General features: G+C 39.1%; 1 protein-coding gene and 1 long non-coding RNA gene across 2 annotated transcripts in view; both read left to right on the top strand.

Annotated features, from left to right (window-relative positions):
• Window positions 1-21818, top strand: part of Wdr49 (WD repeat domain 49) — a 170123-nt gene that overhangs the window by 1163 nt on the left and 147142 nt on the right. The window lies entirely within an intron of this gene.
• LOC127199327 (uncharacterized) lies at window positions 5340-18000 on the top strand. Its single transcript, XR_007831927.1, has 3 exons — window positions 5340-5765; window positions 13732-13879; window positions 17808-18000. It is a non-coding gene; the product is annotated as an uncharacterized LOC127199327 (long non-coding RNA).

Raw genomic sequence — 21818 nt, 5'->3', positions numbered from 1 at the left:
TGAGTGACAAAGACCTGTTCAAAATTGACATGGGCACTGTGGCGGCATATGATCCCGTAACAAGGGACCAGCCTTTAATGCCCCTTATTCTGTCCTGGAGTAATGGCAGTCAAAGCAATTTGAGGTTTTGGTGTTAATTACACATAGAAAACAAACCTCATGAAATCAAATAACCACAACTGAATGCTATGCCCTTATCTAATTAATTTATGATTCTGCAACTATGCATAATAAACAACATACTTCGATGTGAAATTTAACATTCAAATGTGAGTTGAAAGAGTGACATTCAGTGCTGTAGAATTAAGACAGACACAAACCCTACCCTTTCTGCTTCATTATACTTGCTAAGATGTGATCTCAGGGCTCGGTGAGCTCTTCTAGGGGGTGCTTGGAATGTCTGTATTAATTGGAAGCAGACATACAATGTTTTGGTAATCAAAATTAAAAAAACATGAAATCCAGCAATTATACCTTTAGCTGTCACAAAGTTAAAATAGACATGGTAGCTGGAGAGATGGCTCTACGGGTAACAGTGCTTTGTAAAACTCTACCAGAGGACCTGAGTTCAGGTCCATGTTAAGCACCTCATGTTTTCTGTAACTCCAGATGGGGTGATATCTCTGGCCTTTGTGGACATATGTACACACACACCAACACCACCACCACCGCTACCACCCCCCCCACAGAGAGAGAGAGAGAGAGAGAGAGAGAGAGAGAGAGAGAGAGAGAGAGAGAGAGAGAGAGAATATTAAAAAATAATATTGACTCAAAAAAAAAAAAGCATTTACCAGTGAAAAGCTACTTAGCACTGCTTGTATAAAATTCAGATTCTGCCTTTATAAATATCAATCATTTCTGTATAACAAATTCTATCATATTTAATAACGCTGGACATACTGAATTTCATTCTTTTAGTTTTCCTATATTTGCTATTCATCTAACCCCGTTTGTCTGAAAGATTAGAGTGTGTCTCAGGCCCACTGCCATAGATGAATTTTAGCATGTTTTGATAGTCACTGCAAACATTTTGACAGCTTGAAGACAATCAAAAAATAAATAAATAAAACAGCAGATTATGACAGCTTTGGCTCCAGCATGAACAGAAATGTAGCAGCTTTGTTCTGATGCTGAGAACACAAAGGATTTGAATCCTGGGGTCTATAAGAAAGTTAAAGTGCTAGAACGTAGATCTGTTAGTGAAACTGCTACGGAATGTCTTGAGTGAACCAAAACCAGACTGTCACATCTAAGGGAAGTGTGAGTACTTGTTTGTGTAATACTTAATCTTCAAAGGACTGACCACTTGTTTTGAAGTTACAAGAGGAAAACAAAAGCATGGAGACTGAAAAAGGGAAAAGAAGGAAATCCCAAGCTTCCACAAACATCAGGGATATATGACAGTTTTCCTTTTAAGGTGGAGTTGTGCATTGGGTCCCTTCAGGAAAAGACAGTGCATACACACACACACACACACACACACACACACACACACACACACACACACACAGCAGACAGGATGAAGCCACCTGATGACAGGTATACAGCCAAGGCTCAGTGTCAGGAGCACATAAGGGGAAATGCAGAGAGGGTGACACATGAAATGGCTTCATTGGAATCCCATCTGCTGCAGTAGAGGGTCCATGTGGCACATGAAGAGATGCTCCCAGGCATACCATCAGCACAGCACTCTAAAGGCTGGCATGTGAGGTCCATTCACAGGAGAAACTCCAGGGGCTGGAACCAGATTCATTTATCGTGCATTATATTTTGCTTGTGTAAAGACTGCTTCTTTGAGACTGAAGAGCTGTCAGGCATTAGCTAAGATCGAGCTCCTTAAAAACAGGCTATGGTTAAATGAAAATTTGAGGCTGGTGGTAGTGTTTGGAGGGGGAGAGCATTTGCCTGGCATCTTCACGGACCTTGGTGGGTCACTTGTACTTGAGGAAAAAAAAAAAAAAAAAAAAGGAATCACATCAATTACCATCCTCCATTTATTCATTCTGCTGCCAGGAAGACTTACACAAGAGCTTCTCAAGCTCTGTGACAGCTCGGGCTACAGAGTGAGGTTCTGTCTCAAGAGAACCAAGCAAAAGCCAGAGAGCTAGTTTAACAAGTAAGAGCACTCTTCTGAAAAACTCTTAGACTGCAGAATTGGATTCCCTGAATCTCATAAAAAGTGGACAGAGAGAACTGATTCCACAAATTTGTCCTTTATCCTCCACATGTGTACTGTGGTATATGTTGTCCATATGCAAACACATAAATAAATGAATAAGTAGATAAATGAAAAACTAAAATGTAAAAAATGAAAGGAAGAGAAAAGGATAACATTTTGTTTTTAATTGGCAATGAGGCACTGAGGAGACTCATAAGCTCGAGGACATGAGTTTCATCTTCAGGGTCTACATAAAAGCTGAAAATGGTGGGGCACACCTGTAATTCCTGTGCTGAGGAGCTGGAGACAGTGCTCCCTGGCCAGCTAGTCCAGCTGAATATGAGCGCTTCAGGTTCAGTAAGAGACTCTGCATTAAAAAGCAAGGTGGGGAACAGTTGAGCAGGACAGTGGATGTGGATCTCTGGTCTCTGCATGCAAGTGCACACAGATGCCTGAGCACCTGAAGACATATCACACACACACACACACACACACACACACACACACACACATACACACACACACACACACACACACACACACACACACACACACACACACACACACACACACACACACACACACACACACACACACACACACAGAGAGAGAGAGAGAGAGAGATATTTAGGAACAAAGAAAATCATTATGTCCATTATACAACGGTAGAGATGATGAGTTATAATTACAATGTTTGAGAGCTGCAAGTCAGACATGCTGGAAAGTTTTGCCATTTGCAGTGTTGCTATGCAAACCATTATCTCTGTGCCTTGGCTTTCTTTCTTAATTACATAATTAATTTTACATCCCAGCAGCAGTTTTCCCCTCCCTCCTCTCCTGACAGTCCTTCCCACTACCTCCCCTCTCTCCCATTCACTCCTCCTCCCTATCTCTTCAGGAAAAAGGAAGCCTCCCATAGGTATCATCAACCAGCCTTGGCATACCAAGTTGCATGGTGTGGTTCTCAAGCTAGACTAGCCATTGGTTGGTCATTCCCTCAATTTCTCTTCCATCTTTACCTCTGGACATCTTTTGGGCAGGAAAAATTGTAGGCTGAGAGCTTCATGGCTAGGTTGGTGTCCCAATCACTCCTTTGGAAGTCTTTCCTAGTTACAGGAGATGGCCTGTTCAGGCTCCATTACTAGGAGCTCCATTACTAAGACTTCCATTACTAGGAGTCTTAGCTAGGGTCACCATCATAGGTCCAGGGAGTTTCTATTGCCCTAGGTTTCTAACTCATGCCAGAGATACCCCCTTCCAATTCCAGTTGTCTCTTCCAGTACTCTCTCCCTCCATCCTCCCTCCACCTGATCCATCCTGTTCTTATCCTCATCCCAACCCCATCCAGCCCCCTCCACATACCTACCCACAAAGTCTGTTTGGATTCCTCTTCTCAGAGAGATTCATCGGTTCCCCTGTCCTCTTGAATCTTCCATGTTACTTAGCTTCTTTGGCTTGCAGCATGGCTATCCTTTATGGCTAATATCTATTTATAAGTAACCCTTTGTTTCTAACATAGAGAAATGGGGGCTTTGGGGTTTAAGAACTTAGAGTAAAGCATGCCTCACAGGAAAAGTTCTCAATGAACTTTAGGTGTTATACACTTGATTAACAGAGTTGACTGACTCACATACCATCTAACATTATCTTGATTCTAAGCCATGTTTTCTAAAGGCAATTAAGCTTCTAAATGGCACTTGCCATTATTTTCCTGTATTCTTTTCATTTATGATAGAAAACCAGAGTTGCACCGGTGAGTCTTCACAGAGAGTACAAAGGCATCATTTTCTCTTATATCCCATTCTATTTGCAGACAAAGGGTTTTAACTGATGTCTTTATCCTCTTTGGAACAAAGACGTTGAAGGGGTAGAAGGATTAAAAGGAACATCTAGTTTCATTTTCTTTCAAGCTAGGGTGTCAAATGACTACACATCATCTGGAAGGGGGTGGGGCTAGGGTTATTCATAGAACTGTAATGTGCCTTAGCTCCAACTTTTCTGCAGAGCTAGCAATGCTTAGAGAAATGGCACAGTTTCTCCGTGCTTTATTTTACATTTTTTCTTAAGAATTTCAAAAGCCAGCAACTGCGAGAAAAAGAGTGGCTGTGGCTGATGATAGGAATAGTAAGAGACGGAGACTATGGTCCAAGGGGAATGAGATTTCTTTAAAAAGCCCAACAGGAGCCCTATGTATCCTGGGATTCTTTTGAGACTTGGCTGCAAGTCATACGAGTACTTCTTTTCCTCACACTCTCTATTGTGTACCTCTGTCTCTGCTTATGGCTGCTCCTTTATCAGCTTTATTTGTATCCACATTTTATTCAGAAGACCTGGCTCTCTGGACTGAGTTCTGAATTCCTTCTACTGGGAGTCATATTTGTTTCAGTCCCTGGCTCATGCTTTCTGGTCCAGGCTTGGCTCTGCCATACTACTCTAGTCTATCATTTTCCCATTACCTGAAAAATCTTTAGTTTTTCTTTTCTTTTTTTGTATATATGTATGAATGTGCATGTTCAAGTGTATGGAGGTGCATATATGTGGGCAAGTATGCATGTATGTATGCGGGTGCATGTAGAAATCAAGGGACAACCTTGGCTGTTATATCTTAGTCACTATCAATTTCTTAAACTTTAAATAAAAAAAATTGTTTTAAAAATTGATTCTTTGTGAATTTCTCATCATGCACCCCAATCCCTCTCATCTACCTCTCCTTTCATATCTGCCCTTTGTCCTTGCAACATCCCCTAAGCCTCCCCCCCCCCAAACAAAGCAAAGCCAATAAAAAACTATCTCACAGCAGAAGCTCCGGTGGGTCATGGTGTGTCTCACAGTATACCTTCTGCCCAAACAGCTTCACTTGCAAATGTTGGTTGCAGTGAGTAATTGGCCTGGTTCAAGGTCTCTGACTTTGCCACATTTTAAGCACTGGATCTTCACAAGGACTACTCTTGGATATCCTGTTGTTGCCCTGTGTCATGGAGATCCTGCAGCTTTGGATCTGTAGGACCCGCCCTTTCACACACTCCAGGACTTCCCAGATGGGGTAGATGTAGGCATAGGCTAATTTATGTTTTGGCACTCTCTCATTGCCCAGTAACTATGCCAACTTGACTGTTGGTTTCAAGGACCCCTGGGGCTCAAGACAACTGTTTTTTGAGATGCTGCTGTACTGAAGTAGGTTCAACTAGGATAAAGCCTTCACTCAGAAAACAAGCACAGTAGCTTGAGGTTGCTTGCCTCCGACTCTGTGCTCTTCTCGCTCAGAGTCAGTGCATAATCAGCAGATAAACAATTCCCAAGGCAAACCACTGTAGAGAAAGGCTTGAAAGATAAAAAGATAAGAAGAACCGATTACCCTTCTTTATTAGCTTTCCTTTCTAAAGGCACCTCAATGGACACTTGTGAGAAAGTAAATAAGCAGAGCTTAATCTGTAACTATTATGTAGCACTAAGTTCATTCGGTAGAGGCAATCAATTGTCACCTGCTGAACAAAAGCGGCAAGCCAGAGCCTTCCTCCTCCAGCTCCCTTAAATGGAATCAAATACTTATTTTGGATGGAAGCAAAAAACCAGCACAGCTCTCCAAGGCTGGCTCCTCAGCACCAAGGTAATACTGTCTGAACAGACCTAACTAGCATGCCTACAACTGACACAACTGAAATTGGCAGAGCAAATTCTTTGGTGCTTTTGTCTGACTTGTTAAAATTTATGGGCAATGTTAGTAAATAGTGTCATCACAAATATCTCAGGGAAGAAAGATACACGCTGACCAGAATGAAAAGTGTGTCTTCCCCAATGCTGCTTCCTTTGTACACAACTTGGAGTGGATCTCTTTCCCAATTTCTCCGTGTGTGTGTGTGTGTGTGTGTGTGTGTGTGTGTGTGTGTGTGTGTGAGAGAGAGAGAGAGAGAGAGAGAGAGAGAGAGAGAGAGAGAGAGAGAGAGAGAGAGAGAGACAGAGATAGAGACAGAGACAGAGATAGAGACAGAGACAGAGACAGAGACAGAAAAGGATATAACATGTCCTTTTGGTGAACATATGTTTTAACCTTGTGTTTTGGTCTGGCAGAGGAGGCAGCAATGGAAAAGCCTGTTAGCTAGAAGGGAGTAAAGAGACCATGCACCCTTGCTTTTATTTGTTGTGCCACTCAGCACTAATGAGACTAAAGGGACAGCCACATTGAAAAACTTTATTGTAATTAAACAACAAAAATTATGAAAATCAATTTAAAAAGAATAGTAACCTATATAATTTTGATGTTACATTTGTCATATGTTCCTAAAGATAGCATGGCCATAGTGATGTGAATACTAGCACAGAAATAGCTAGAAATTGAACGCCTAAAAATTGTCCTGAATTCCCAATGCTCTACCTCACTCTTGCTCAGGAATAAATCCTAAAAAAACTTTTCCCCCCTCATTCATTGTATCAGAAAGGGCTTAGACTATAACTCTGTTAACCAAAGAGCTACAAAACCTTTGACCTACAATTTGTTCTGCCATCAAAATATGCTAGGGCAATGATGCTACAGAACTTGTGGGACTAGCCAAGCAATGACTGGTTTGACCTAAGGCCTACTCCATGAGAAGGAACCCACAATTGGCACTGCTTGGGTAACCAAGATTAAGAAACTAGATCACCCAGAGATCTAATGTAAAACCAAACAGTACTGGTCTAAAAAAAATCAATAAAATAATTCCTAATAATATTCTGATATACTCAAAGATCAGTGCCTTATCCAGTGATCATCAGAGAGGCTTCTTCTGGCAGCAAATGGGAATAGAAACAGAGAGCTATAGTCAGACACTATGCAGAGAGGGTGGCCTTAGTCAGTGATGTGGCTCCAATAATTTCTTCTAGTTCCTCCTCCCAGGGACAGTCATACATCACTTCCTAGACCCCTCCTCTTTACCTAACCACTCTGGATCTATTGATTGTAGCTTGGATTTCATTTACTTAACAGCTAATATCCACTTATAAGTGAATACATACCATATTCTTCTTTGGGGATTTGGATTAACTCACTCAGAATGATTAATTTTTAGTTCCATCTATTTGCTTGCCAATTTCATAGTGTCATTTTTAACAGCTGAGTAATCTTCTATCTTCTATTGAGGGCCATCTAGATTGTTTTCATTTCTGGCTATTATGAGCAAAGCCTCAATGAATATGGTTGAACAAATGCCCTTCTGGTAGGATGGAGAATCCTTTGGGTATATTCTCAAGAGTAGTATAGCTAGAGTTTAAGGTTCTCAACTTTCTGTGAAACTGCCATATTGATTTTTATAGTGGCTGTATAAGTTTCTACTTCTACCAGAGTTGGTGGAATGTTCTTTTGCTCCATATCCTTGGTCATATAAGCTGTCACTTTTGTACTGATCTTAGCCATTTTGACAGGTGTAAGACGGGATCTCAAAGTAATTTTGTTTGCATTTCTCTGATGGCTAAAGATGTTACACATTTCTTTAAGTGTTTCTCGGCCATTTTAGTTTAATTTGTTGCAATTTCTCTATTTAAGAACTCTCAATAACAAGAGGAGAAGGCAAGATATTCCAAAACAAAACAGATATCCATCCATAAAGTCATCCCTACATAAAATACTGCAAGGAAAAAAGTCCAACCAAAGGAGGTTAGATACATCCAAGAAAATACAGGAAATAAACAAAGACCAGCAAAACAAAAACAAGGGGAGCACACACAAACATACATACTGACATCTCTAACACAACTTAGCAGGAATAGACAACCACTGGTCATTAGTATCTCTCAGTATCAGTGGACTCAATTCCCCAATAAAAAGACACAGGCTAACAGAATGGATGAGAAAACAGGATCCATTGTTCTGCTGCTTACAAGAGACACATATCAGCAACAAAGATAGACATTTCTTCAGAGTGTCCGGCTGAAAAAGGGTTTTCCAAGCAAATGGACCCAAGAAGCAAGCTGGAGTAGCTATTTAGTATTTAATAATATAGACTTTCAAGCAAAATTAATCAAAAGAGATAGTGAAGCACTCATCTAAGGATAAATATACCAAGCTGATGTCTCAGTTCTCACATTTATGCCCCAAATGCAAGGGTACCCATGTTTGTAAGTTGTAAACTTACAACTTACAACCCCACACATTAATAGTGGGAGACTTCAACACCCCCTTCTCACCACTGGATGGGTCATTAAGACAGAAACCAACTAGAAATAATGAAAATAACATTATGAATCAAGTGAACTTATTAGTATTTACAGAGTAGTTCACAAAATAATACATAAAAGACTATACCTTCTTTTCAGCACCTCACAGAACTGTCTCCAAAATTGCCCATATGGTGAGCCACAAGGCAAACCTCAACAGACCTAAGAAAACTAAAATTATTCCTTGTATCCTATCAGACCACCATGGATTAAAACTGGACTTCAACAACAGAAACAACAAAAAGGCTACAAGCTCAGGGAAACTAAATAACTCTCTACTCAATGATCACTGGGTCAGGAAGGAAATAAAGATAGAAATCAAAGACTTTCTAGAATTCAATGAAAATGAGGCACAGAAATGAGCCACAGCATACCCAAATGTATGGGACACAACGAGGGAAGTGTTAAGAGGAAAGTTCATAGCATTAAGTGCCTTCATAAAGAAATTTGAGAGATCTCACACCAGTGACTTTTAACACACTTCGAAGTTTTAGAACAAAAAGAAGCAAACACACCCAAGAGGAGTAGATGACAGGAGATAAACAGTCTAAGGGCTGAAATCAATAATATAAAAGCAAAGAGAACAATATAAGATCATTAAGTCTTATTACAAAAACCTGTGCTCCAAAAAATTGGAGACTCTAAATGAAATGGACAAATTCCTAGATAAGTATCACTTATCAAAGCTAAATCAAGAGCAGATAAACTATTTAAATAGTCTTAAAACCCTTAAGGATACAGAAGCAGTTATTAAAAGTCTCCCAATCAAAAAAGTCCAGGACCAGATGATTGTAGTGCAGAATTCTACCAGACTCCTCAAACTATTCCACTAAATAGAAACAGAAGCAACATTGCCAAACCCATTCTATGAGACCACAGTCACCCTCAAATCTAAACCCTGCAAACACCCAACAAAGAAAGAGAATTTCAGACCAATTTCACTCATGAATATTGATGCAAAAATACTCAATAAAATACTCACAAACCAAATCAAAAAACACATCAAAGATATTATCTACTATGATCAAGTAGGCTACATCCCACAGATACAGGGATGGTTCAATATGTGAAAACCCATCAATGTAATCTGCCATATAAACAAACTGAAAACAAACAAACAAACACATGATCATTTCATTAGATGCTGGAAAAGTCTTCAAGAAAAACCAACACCTCTTCATCTTTAAAGCCTTGAAGAGATCAGGGATACCAGGCTCATACCCAAACACACAAAAAAGCAATATACAGCAAGCCAATAGCCAACACCAAATTAAATGGAGAGAAACTTATAGCATTTCCACTAAAATCAGGGACTAGTCAAGGCTGCCTGCCTTCTTTATATCTATTCAACATAGTACTCAAAGTTCTAGCGCAGTAAGACAACTAAAGGACATCAAGGAGATACAATTTGAAAAGGAGGAATTAAAAGTATCACCATTTGCAGATGATATGAAAGCATATGTGACTCCCAAAATTCTACCTAGGAACTCCTATAGCTGATAAACACCTTCAGCAAAGTGGCTGGATAAAAATAATTTGAAAAAAATCAGTAACCTTCCTGTATACAAAAGACAAACAGGCTGAGAAAGAAATTAAGGAAACAACACATTTTACAATAGAAATATTCTGGTGTAAATCTAACTAAACAAGTAAAAGACCAGTATGATAAAGCAAAAACCAAAAACCAAACCAAAACAAAAAACAATACAAAAAACCTCATCAAGTCTCTGAAGAAACAAATTGAAGAAGATATCAGAAGATGAAAAGCTCTCCCATGCTTATGGATTGGTAGTATTAATGTATTAATAATGGCCACTTATAAAAAGCAATATACAGATTCAATGCAATTCCTATAAAAAAAAAAACCTGCACAATTCTTTATAGACCTTGAAAGAACGATTCTAAACTTCATATTAAAAAAAAAAAACAAATTAGCTTAAACAATTAATTATTTACAATAAAAGAACTTCTGGAGCTATCTTCATCCCTGAGTTCAAGCTGTATCACAGAACAATAGTAACAAAAAATGCATGATACTGGCATAGAAACAGGTCAGTAGATCAATGGAATAGAATCAAAGACCCAGAAATACACACACACACACACACACACACACACACACACACACACACACACACACACACCTAATTTGAGAAAGAAAGCAAAACCATACAATGGAAAAAAGAAAGCGTCTTCAACAAATGGTGCTAGTCTAACTGGATGGCAAATGTAGAAAAAAGCAAGTAGATCCATATCTATCACAAAACTCAAGTCCGAATGGATCAAGGACCTCAATGTAACACCAGATATACTAAATTTATTATAAGAGTAACTGGGGGAAGATCACTGAAATCATTGGAACAGGCAACAACTTCCTGAACAGAACACCAAAAGCTCAGGTTCTAAGATCAACAATTAACAAATGGGACATCATTGAAACTGAAAAGCTTCTATAAGGCAAAAGACACTGTCAATAGAACAAAACAATGGCCTGTGGATTGGAAAAATATCTTCTCCAACCCCACATCTGATAGAGGGCTAATATCCAAAATATATAAAGAACTCAAGAAATTAAACACCAACAAACCAAATAACACAATATAAAAAAAGGGTACGGAGCTAAACAGAATTCTCAACAGACGAATGGCCCAAAAAGCACTTAAAGAAATGTTCAGCTTCCTTAGTCGTGAGGGAAATGCAAATGCATAACAACTCTGATATTCCATCTTACACCTGTCAGAATGGCTAAGATCAAAATCTCAAGTGACAGCACATGCTGGCACGGATGTGGAGAAAGGGCAACTCTCCTCCATTGCTGGTGGGAGTGCACACTTGTACAACCACTGTGGAAATCAACGGAAGGTTTCTCAGAAAATTGGAATTAGATTTCCCTCAAGACTCAGTAGTATTACTTCTGGGCATTTATTTACTCAAAAGATGATCCACCTTGCTACAAGGACACTTCCTGAACTATGTTCATTGAAGCCTTGTTTTCCAGTAACTGGAAACAAACTAGATGAACCTCAGCTAAGAACGGATAAAGAAAATGTGGAACATTTATACAATGGAATGCTACTCAGCTATTAAAAATCAAGAAAATCGTGAGATTTGCAGGCCAATGGGTGGAACTACAAAAGAACACACTGAGTGAGGTGACCCAGGCACAGAAAGACATACTTCGTATGTAGTCACTTTTAAGCAGATAATAGTCATATAGTACAGGATAACAATACTGCAATCCACAGACCCAAAGAAGCCAAGGAAAGTCCAAGGGAAGATGCTTGAATCTCACTCAGAACAGAAAATACAGTAGATATCTGAATAGATGGAGGGAGAGAACTAGGCAGAAGATGAGGTTGGGATGATAACAGAAGTTGGGATCAGGTGGTCTGAGAGAGAGGAGGATGGGTGAGGAGAAGAACTGGGAGAGAACAGAAATGGGGCATATATATGGAACATGAGAGGCTCCTGGGAGTCTATGGGGTGTGATCCTAGCTGAGATGCCAAGCAACGAGTGTTAAGGAGCATAAAGTCTGTACACCCTGGATCCAGATGGGGCTTCCAGTGGAGGGAGAGGAACACCAACCCACACGTTAAAACCTTCAATCCAAAAATTGTCTTGTCTACAAGAAACATAGTGGCAAAGATGGAACAGATTGAGAAAATGGCAAACCAGTGACTGGCACAGCTTGAGACCGCCCCCCACACATAGCAGAGGGTAGACCATTGTCACTATTAATGATCCTCTGCTAGCTTGCAGAGAGGACCCTAGCATAACTATCTTTTGAGTGGCTTTGGCTGGCAGCTGATGGAGACAGAGGCAGAGACCCAAGGCCAAGCAATGGGCCAAACTCAGAGAGTGCAGTGGAAGAATGGGAGGAAGGAAAGAAGGAGTCAGAGGGGTCAAAGACACGACAAGAAGACCTTCAGATGAAACTAACCTGGGCCCATGGGAGGTCACAGAGACTGGACCACCAAGCAAAGAGCTTGCACTGACAGAACCTAGACCTCCTATACATATGTAGCAAAGTGCAGTTTGGTCATCATGTGGATTCCCTAACAACAGGAGTAGGGGCTGTCTCTGAGTCTGCTACCTACTGCTGGGTTCTTTCCCCCTAGCTAGAGGGATGGGGGATGGGAGGTGGTGGTGGTGGTTGGACTGGGAGGAGAGGAGGGAGTGGACTAGGATAGAGATTAACATGATTAAATAAATGAATGGAGGAAAAACACACAAAGATTTTTTTAAAAAGGAAATTTCTCTGTTCAGATCTGTACCTTATTTCTAAATTGCATTATTTGTATTTTTTTTGATACTTAATTTTTGAGTTCTTTACATATTTTGGATATTAGTCCTCTGTTGGATGCGGAGTTTAGAAAATCTTTTCCCATTCTGTAAAGTGCTTCTTTGTCTGACTGATGATTTCCTTTGCCTTACAGAAGCTTTTCAGTGTCATGAGGTCCTATTTATTAATTGTTTATTTTAGCACTAGCACTCTAAAATTTCTGATCAGAATATTTTTTCTAGGCCAGTGCATTCAAGGCTATTCCTCACTTTCTCTCCTACCAAGTTCAGTGTGTCTAGATTTGTGTTGAGTTCTTTGATCCACTTGGACTTGAGTTTTTTGCAGGGTGATAATTATGAATCTTTTGCATTTTTCTACATGCCTACATCCAGTTTGAGCAGCACCATTTGTTGAAAGTGCTGTCTTTTTTCCAGTGTGTTTTTCTGGTTTTTAAAAATATATTAAAAAAACAGGTGTCCACAGGTGTGTAAATTTCTATCTGGGTCTCAAATTGATTCCATCAATCAATGTGTTTGTTCTTATGCCAGTATCATGTGGTTTTAATCATTATACCTCTCTACTATGACTGAGACCTGCAGCAGCTCTTTTATTGTTAAAGATTGTTTTAGCTATCCTAGATTTTTTTGTTTTTCCATATGCAGTTGAGAATTGTCATTTCATGATCTGTGTAGATCATGTGTTGGAATTTTGACCAGGATTGAATTAAATATATAGACTGATTTTCTAAGATGGCCATTTTTACTATGTTAGTCCTACCAATACATGAGCATGGAGATCTTTCCATTTTCTGATATCTTCTGCATTTTTGTTGTTGACTTTAGCTTTAATTTGGGGCGATGTGATAGGATGCAGGTAGGTATTTCATATGTCACTTTTCTTGTATCTGTTGAGACTTACTATGTGTCTGAGTATGTGGTCAATTTTGGAGACTGTTCTATGAGGTACAGAGGAGAAAGAATGTTTGTGTTTGGATGAAATGTTTTGTAAACATCTGTTAAGTCCATTTGGTTTATAATATCTGTTGGCTCTAGTATTTCTCTGTTCACTTTTTTGGCTGGATGACCTGTCCATTGATGAAAGTGAGATACTGAATGAAGTCTGACACTATCAATGTGTGAGGATCAATATACGATTTAAGCTGTAGTAATGTTTCTTTTACAAATGTGAGTGCTTTGTGTTTGGGAAATAAATGTGAAGAATTGAAATGTCATCTTGGATTTTTCCTTTGGTGAGTATTTAATGTCTTCCCCCATTTGTTTTTATTAGTTTTGTTTTGAAGTCTATTTTGTTAGATATTAAAGTATCTACATCAGCTTGTCTCTTAGGTCTATTTTCTTCATTCATCTTTTTCCAACCCTTTACCCTGAGGTACTCTCTACACTTGAAGAAATGTTTGCAGGCAGGCTACCTAGTTTCCTGGTAAGTCTAGGCTGTGAGTTACCATGGGATGCCTACTGAAGTGGGGAGCTGGGGAAAAACAAGGAGTGAGGGCAGGGAGGATAGAAAGGGAGGTCTGTGGAATGCACAGTGAATGTGAGCAGGCAGCAAGAAAGGCCACAGTTGCTGATCTGCTGCAGCACTAGTGGTGAGACTGGGGGATTTGATTTGGAGGGGAAGAGGGAGTGGTTAAGCTCTTGAGTTAGCTCATCTGGTTCCCCATTTTGAGGAGCAGCCCTTGGGTTGGCAAGAAGTACATACTGGGGGTTGGATCTGGGGCAAAACAACAAGTTGGGAGAGGAAAGGAGATGAAGGTAGGGAAGAAAAGGTTGCCATGGGTGTTCTGCTGCAGATGTGGCATGAGATTGGGGTTTTGGATCTGAGGAAACATAGACCTAAAAGAAGATCTATGGGCAGCCTACCTGGTTTTCTGGCAGGCATGGCCTGTAGGTTAGGGGGTTATCTGCTGAAGTTGGGGGCTGTTTTCTTGTTCTGTTTAGATGATGTTTTCAGAGAGAATAACTGCTGATCATGGAGGCTGGGATAATGGGATGGGTTGAAAGAATCAAGGGTCCAGATAAGATCTTTGTTCTCCATTGACAGTGAGGGGTCAGAGGAGGAAAGAAAGACAGAAGTGGTCTTTCTGCTACAGAGCCGATGATGCAACTTGGGGAATTGAATCTGGAAGAGCAGAAGGAGAGAGAGACTGGGGGATTGGATCTGTGGGAATATCCAGAGCTCTTTTTTTGTCATTCTTATCTGATAAGGGAAAAATGCTATTTCTTGTATAAAGATGACTCAGGGTCAAGCAATCCTTGGGGAGAAGTCACTGTAAGGAGATCTCAAGAAGGATGGGGAGACTGTGGGTGAAGATAAGGCTAACCATCTGGCAGAGAGGGCAGAGCATTTAAAAACAGACTGCAGGGAAATTGTTAAAGGGACTGGAAGCACAACACTGGCATAGCTAAAGTAAACCAAGAAGTAGGAGAATGTCCTAAAAACAAAAGGAGGAACAAAACAAACCAGAAAAGAGGGTAAAGATACAGGTGGCAGCATCTACAGGCAGTGGCAGTAATCCTATGGTGAGATAGAAGGCAGAGACAGGAGCTCACAGAGCAGCTGGCCTAGAGTTCACAGCACTGAGCAAGAGACTACACCGTCTCAAACAAGGTGGATAGTGAAGACTGATTATTCAAGATTACACTTTTATCTACACACACACACACACACACACACACACACACACACACAGCATGGCATATGCATGCTTTCACTACCACATAAAAGCATGCATACATATAGCATATATACAAAAACAAAAACAAAACAGCAAAAAAAAAGTATCAGCCCTGAAAATACACATACAATTAACATTATATAGACTGAGTAGATTGTGTGTGTGTGTGTGTGTGTGTGTGTGTGTGTGTGTGTGTGTGTGTGTGTGTGTGCCTGCATATAAATTTTAAGAGGCCATAAATTTAAAAGAGAGCAATAAAGAGTACTCAGGAGGGTTTGGAGGGAGGAAAGGGAAGTGAGATATGATACAATGATTGTATAAACTCAAAAATAAAAGAAAAAATGTTTTAAACTGTCATTTACTGCATTGCTTCCAGTAACCGTGCTTACTTCTGCCAGTTATTCTCTTTTCTTTCTTTCATTTTCTTTTGTTTGTTTTTGAGACAGGGTTTTTCTGTTTAACAGAGTCCTGGCCGTCCTGGATTCACTCGGTAGACCAGGCTGGCCTCAAACTCACAGAGATCTGCCTGCCTCTGCATCCCCAGTATTGAGATTAAAGGCATGAGCCACCATGCTGGGCCCTTTCTTTCTCTGTGAAATTTTCTTAATTACCAATAATTTTTCTTAATTCCAAGTGTTTCTTTTATGTTTCTATCCACATATGTCCATGTACGTATCACATGTAGCTTTATTTTACATGTAGTACATTTTATGCTTTAAAGTAGAATATCACATACGTACCTGCCAATCAAGTAAACAGACATTTAAAATCATCAGGAATATGCTGTAAAGTTATAATTAAGAAATAGGTCTTGTTTTCAGTCACCAAATTGCCAAAGGTGAAAATGATGAGTGATCTTCACTATTTAATAGCAATTTTACTAAAAATCAAGAAAAGATAGATGCAATTCCTAAAATTGTAAGTTGGAAAAACTTTTGGGAGACAGTATCTATTTATCTATTGTCTATCTAGCATTTATTTATTCATATCTACTTATTTATAGATTGAACTCTGTAGATCTATCTCACACACAATTTTAGAACCAATGAATATCTCTTTATACAAGATACCCCAAATAATTTGGATATATGGAGAGAAAAAACACACACATCAGGATATTAATATACTACTGCTTATACACTAGAATATTTATAGCAACATTAATTAGTGGACACATAGGTAAATAAATCACAATATACTCATATAACTTAGCTATAAAAGAGTAAGGCAGATTTATATATTTGTTAATACGTACTAATCACTACAAGCCTGGAAATAGATGATTCACACATAATTGTAGTATAAGATTTAGCAATGTATATGTTAGTATGTATAGCAGTCTCAACTATGGAAAAATATAACGGTATTTGTAGTAGGACAAGTACAGCAAATTATTTTGTGAACAACATAACTATATCATAATTCAATGAAAGATGAATGGTACTAAAATGTTAATTCCTAATAGTTACTCAATGCTCTCGTATACCTGTACAAAATGCATGTGTAACTGTGCTGGATTTAAACTGTGATGAATATAGAAGTAGTTCCTTCTACAGGTACTTTTTTCTTCTACTAGTCACCAGCTTATTTCCACTGAGATTTAGCATTAAGCAAGAGACTCCAGAGGCCTTCATTTAACAGGTGAGGAAACACAAGTTCCAAGTGAAGGATTTCTTCTTGTTACCTGAGTTTTTGGTAAGTCAGACAATACCATCAGGTGACCTGATCAGGTGTAAAGTGAATTAAAAAAGGAAAAAGAATATACACCTAGGTTTACAATGCCAGGAATGAGCTCCATGACTTCTTCCTTCCTCTATAGAAGCTTTTTAGTTGTATGACATCTCTTTTATCACTTCTTGGCCTTAATTGACAACTTACTGGACTCCTATTAATAAAGTTATTTATCACAACTATGAGAAAAAACTTTGTATATTTCTTCATAATGAAAACCTCTCATTATATCACTCTTCAAATTTATTCCTAGATTTTCATGCCATTTTATACTTTATTGTTCTATGTTCTTTCTCATCATTATGTACTCTGCTGACTCCCACTCCAAAGCTGTTATTGATAAAATAGATAGGAATCTCCTCTGCAATGCATAGGAGAATATTTATAAGATATTCATGTTTACATTTCTATTCATTCATCTTCTCATTCTTACAACATTATATTTATATAGTTACCTATATGTAGTGATTGAAAAACATTTAGCTTGAGGACTTTACTCATTGAAGACTAACACTGAAAGTAATCTTCCAGGAACTTTGTGATTTATTTAGGCTCTCAGTTCAGATAGATCAGCACATGTTCACTTGGCTCTATGCTTCTGAAGTGTGTGGTGGGTTGAACATCGGGGTAGATGGTCATATGTAGGAAAGCTAATCATTTACTGATTTCAAGGAAGCAAAGCCTATAAAAGAAGGGGCTAGAGACAACACCTATCATCCAGGGCCCACAGTAATCTACTTTTTCCAATTAGGTCCCACCTTTTACTTTTCACTACCTCCCAATGATGTCATCACAGCATATGCTCATCAGTTGATTAATCTACACATGAAGATGGAACTCTCATGACCCAACAACTTTCTCAAAGCTCATCAGAAGGCAATGAAGACCTTCAACACATGAGTCTTTGGGGAAGTTCAGACTCAAACAAGAAACTATCTTCTCCCAGAAGCCTTCTCACATAACAAACATGCAAGCGGCCATTTGAGAATAGGACATCATTGAGTCAGGTACAATGAGCATTAAGAACGTAATTTTCTAAAAAAGTACACAGTTTTCTTTTACCAAGGGACAATAGGGCATTGATTGAGCGACTGATTTAAATGGAACATTGCTGTGTAGTCCAGGTTAGCCTTGAAACCCTTATGTAGCCTGACTTGGACTCAAATTCTTGACCCTTTTGCCTTGTTTCCCCACATGCTGGTATTATAGATGTGACACTATATCTGGCCAGGATAGTGCCTTTTGTTACCTACTTTCAGGAATCTGAGAATTCATCTGCAAAAGCAAAGGGAAGTGAAAGATAAGAGTGTAGCATCAAGAAAGCACCATATCAAGGGCTCAAGGAAACATGGTAAAGGAACTGAGGTTTATCTTGAAAGCTGTGAGGATGTTTTACTTATGGAATTCACAGAATAAAATTGGTAATTCAGAAACTTTTAAGCCTGTGTAGTTTTAGAATGTTGTGGGAATAGAAGTGTTATAGACAGTAGGCAGACAGGAACAAGAAAGACAATTAGGAAGCTGGTATAGTGGATTTGTCACTGCAGAAGGGATTGAAGAGAGATGAAAATGACATTCATAGCTGTGATACAAAGAACTTGTTGACTGATTGGACATGCTGAGTGAAGTAGAGTTACGAAACATAGAAGGGCAGGCTAATTGTTCCCTCTGAAATTTCTTTAAAACTTATCAAACACACAGAAAACATGAGTCGGAAGACAAGCTCAGTGAATTGACTCTGATTTTAAATTCAACAATTAATATATTGACATTTTATTTTTCACTTTATACCTATTTTATATAAGAGGCTTCACATCAATTATTTAAAGTAACTTTTCAGGCACCGTAAGTTAGCGTTAATTAGCTCAGCATGCATCTGCTGGAAGCAAACACTTTGTTATACATAACCACAATGCCATTTTGCATTGAGAAAGTTTAACTTCATATATTACCAAAAAAGATAGACATTAAAATGTCCACACTTATCTTCTCAATATTTTTATAGTTTATATATTATGTTTTAAATCACAGACTTAATCTAGGAGCACACATTTGCTTTAGTTGGTTTGTCTCTGGTTTCCATTAGTTTTTTCTTTCATCTCTCATGATATGGATATTTCAAAAAACTGTGTCATAGGGTGTTCTAAACAATAATCAAGATTTCATTATTTCTTCTTCATGTTTTGGTTCAGACCCCCTAATGTTTGACAAGGACACAGCAGAGGTTATATTCTGTCTACCCCCTTTGTTGTGACATAAGGAGTAATGTCATAAAAAATGAGTAAGCTTAGCTAACTTGATAAATACCTGGGAAATTATTAAAGCATCCTTTAGGGGTTATCTGGGATGGCATTTCAAGAAACATAATAAAGACTTGGATCTAATGAATAAATAAATATCCTGATGGAGTTATAACGTAGTGGGGTATATTATGATGATAACGGGTACACGGTGGAGCCTAATTGGAAAAGTAAATTACTCGGTGTGTGTCCTTTTTTCTCTTGCTTCTTTCACAGCATGAGGTGTGAAACCTTTCTGCCACATGGTTCCACCATTAAGAGGTTCTACCCAATGCAAAGCCAAGCATACATTGACTGAATCTCCAGACACACGAGCCCAAACAAATTACTCCTTTTTTTTAAGTTATTCTGTCATTGTTTGGGGCACAGCTATGCCAAATATCATGCCAATCTGAACTAGGTTTGGGGATGCCCTAAAATGGATCTGTGATTAAAGTGGGCCCACTAGGGTTATTTACTACAAAGGTCCCTATGCAATGCTTTCATATTATATTGATTGTTTTTTTCTTTCTTAAAAATGTGTTTACTCACTTTACATCTTCGTTGTAGACCAATGCTTCCTCCTCTCCAGCAACTCCCCTTCTCCCTTTCATTGATTTCCCCCTCCCCTATTCCTGAGAAAATGGAGCCCTCCTTCTCATCCAACCTAGCTCATCAAATAGCATCAGGATTGAGCATGTCTTCTTCCCCTGTGGCCTGGCAACACAGTCCTGCCAGGGGGAAATGACCAAAAAGTTGGCAACTGAGTCCATTTCAGAGACAGTCTCCAATCCCCTTCCTATCAGACGAACATGAAGTTTGAATTGCCCATCTGCTGCATCTGTGTATGGGGGGCTATGTCCAGTCCATGCCTGGTCCTTGGTTGGTGCTTCAGTCTCAGAAAGAGCCTCTGGGTCCTGGATAGTTGGCTCTATTGGTCTCCCTGTGGAGATTCTGGCACCTCCAGGTCCTTTTCTCCTTCCTCCGACTTTTCCACAAGACTCTCTATGTTTGGCTATGAGTTTCAGCATTTGTTTCAAAGCTTTACTGGGTGGAGCCTCTCAGAAGACAACTCTGCTAGGCTCCAGTCTACAAGTATAGCAGAGTATCATTAATAGTGTCAGGGGATGGCTCTTTCCCATGAGGTGGATCCTGGGTTGGGCCTGGCATTTCTTGGATATTCCCTTAATCTCTGCTCTGTTTGTTCTATCATTACTCCTGCACATTTTTGTAGGTAGGGAAAACAGAGTCAAAGTTTTTATGGGTGTTTTGATGTTCCCTTCCCGCTTTGAGGAGTCTTGTCTAGTTAGGATGAGTCCTCTTCAGCCTCTATGGCCTCTCTTAGCAGCAATCTCTGCTGGAGTCGCCCTCATATCCTCCCTGGAGCCTACACTGACTTTGGTCTCCGGATTGTCACAGAGATGCTCCTACGCACAATTTTCTTTTCTCTACAGGCCTTCTGTCCTCTTTCCCCCACCCTCCCAAGGTCTGAGGTCCAGCCTCATATCACTATGCTCTCCTTCTCCTACCTTGTTTCCTATGTTTAATAGATACCTCTGTCTAATGTGTTTTCCCTTCTGAGTGAGATTCAATCTTCCTCTCTTGGATTCTCCTTGTTACTTATCTTCTTAGTGTCTAGTGTGTTAATCCTGTACTATAGGGCTAAATCCACTTATAAGTGTGTACAAACCATGTTTGTGTCTTTTGGGTCTGTGTTACCTCATTCAGGATGATCTTTTCTACTTTCATCCATTTGCCTGAAATTTTCATAATTTGTTTTTAATAGCTCAGTAGTATTCCTTTGTGTAAATCTACCACAGTTTCTTTATTCATTCTTCCGTTGAGGGACATCGAGGTTGTTTCCAGTTTCTGGCTACTACAAACAAAGCTGATTGAGTGGTATAATTGAGTCTTGAGGTAGCACTATTTCCAATTTTCTGAGAAAGCATCATATTGATTTCCAAAGTGTACAAGTTTACACTCCCAACAGCAATGAAATAGTGTTCCCATTTCTTCACACCCTTGCCATTATGTGCTGCCACTTGAGTTTTTGATCTTAGCCATTCTGACTGGTATAAGATGTAATCTTAGAGTTGTTTTATTTGCATTTCCCTGATGACTAAGGAAGTTGAACATTTCCTTAAGTGCTTCTTGGTCATTTGAGATTCATCTGTTGACAATTCTGTTTAGCTCTGTATCCCATTTTTAATTGGGTTATTTTGTTTGATAGTGCCATTTGTCAGATATAGCATTGGTGAAGATCTTTTCCCAATCTGTAGATTGTCATTTCTTTCTATTGACAATGTCCTTTGCGTTACAGATGCCTTTTAGTTTTAAGATGTCTCATTTATTAATTATTGATATTAGGGCTTGTGCTTTTGGTGTTCTGTTTAGGAATTTGTCTCCTGTGCCAATGAGTTCAAAGCTCTTCCCTACTTTATCTTCTAATAGATTTAGTGTATCTGATTTTATGTTGAGGTCCT

The sequence above is a fragment of the Acomys russatus genome, chromosome 15 (genome assembly GCF_903995435.1).
Source record: "Acomys russatus chromosome 15, mAcoRus1.1, whole genome shotgun sequence".
NCBI classification, from domain to species: Eukaryota; Metazoa; Chordata; class Mammalia; order Rodentia; family Muridae; genus Acomys; species Acomys russatus.
This window is presented reverse-complemented; position numbering and strand designations above follow the sequence as displayed.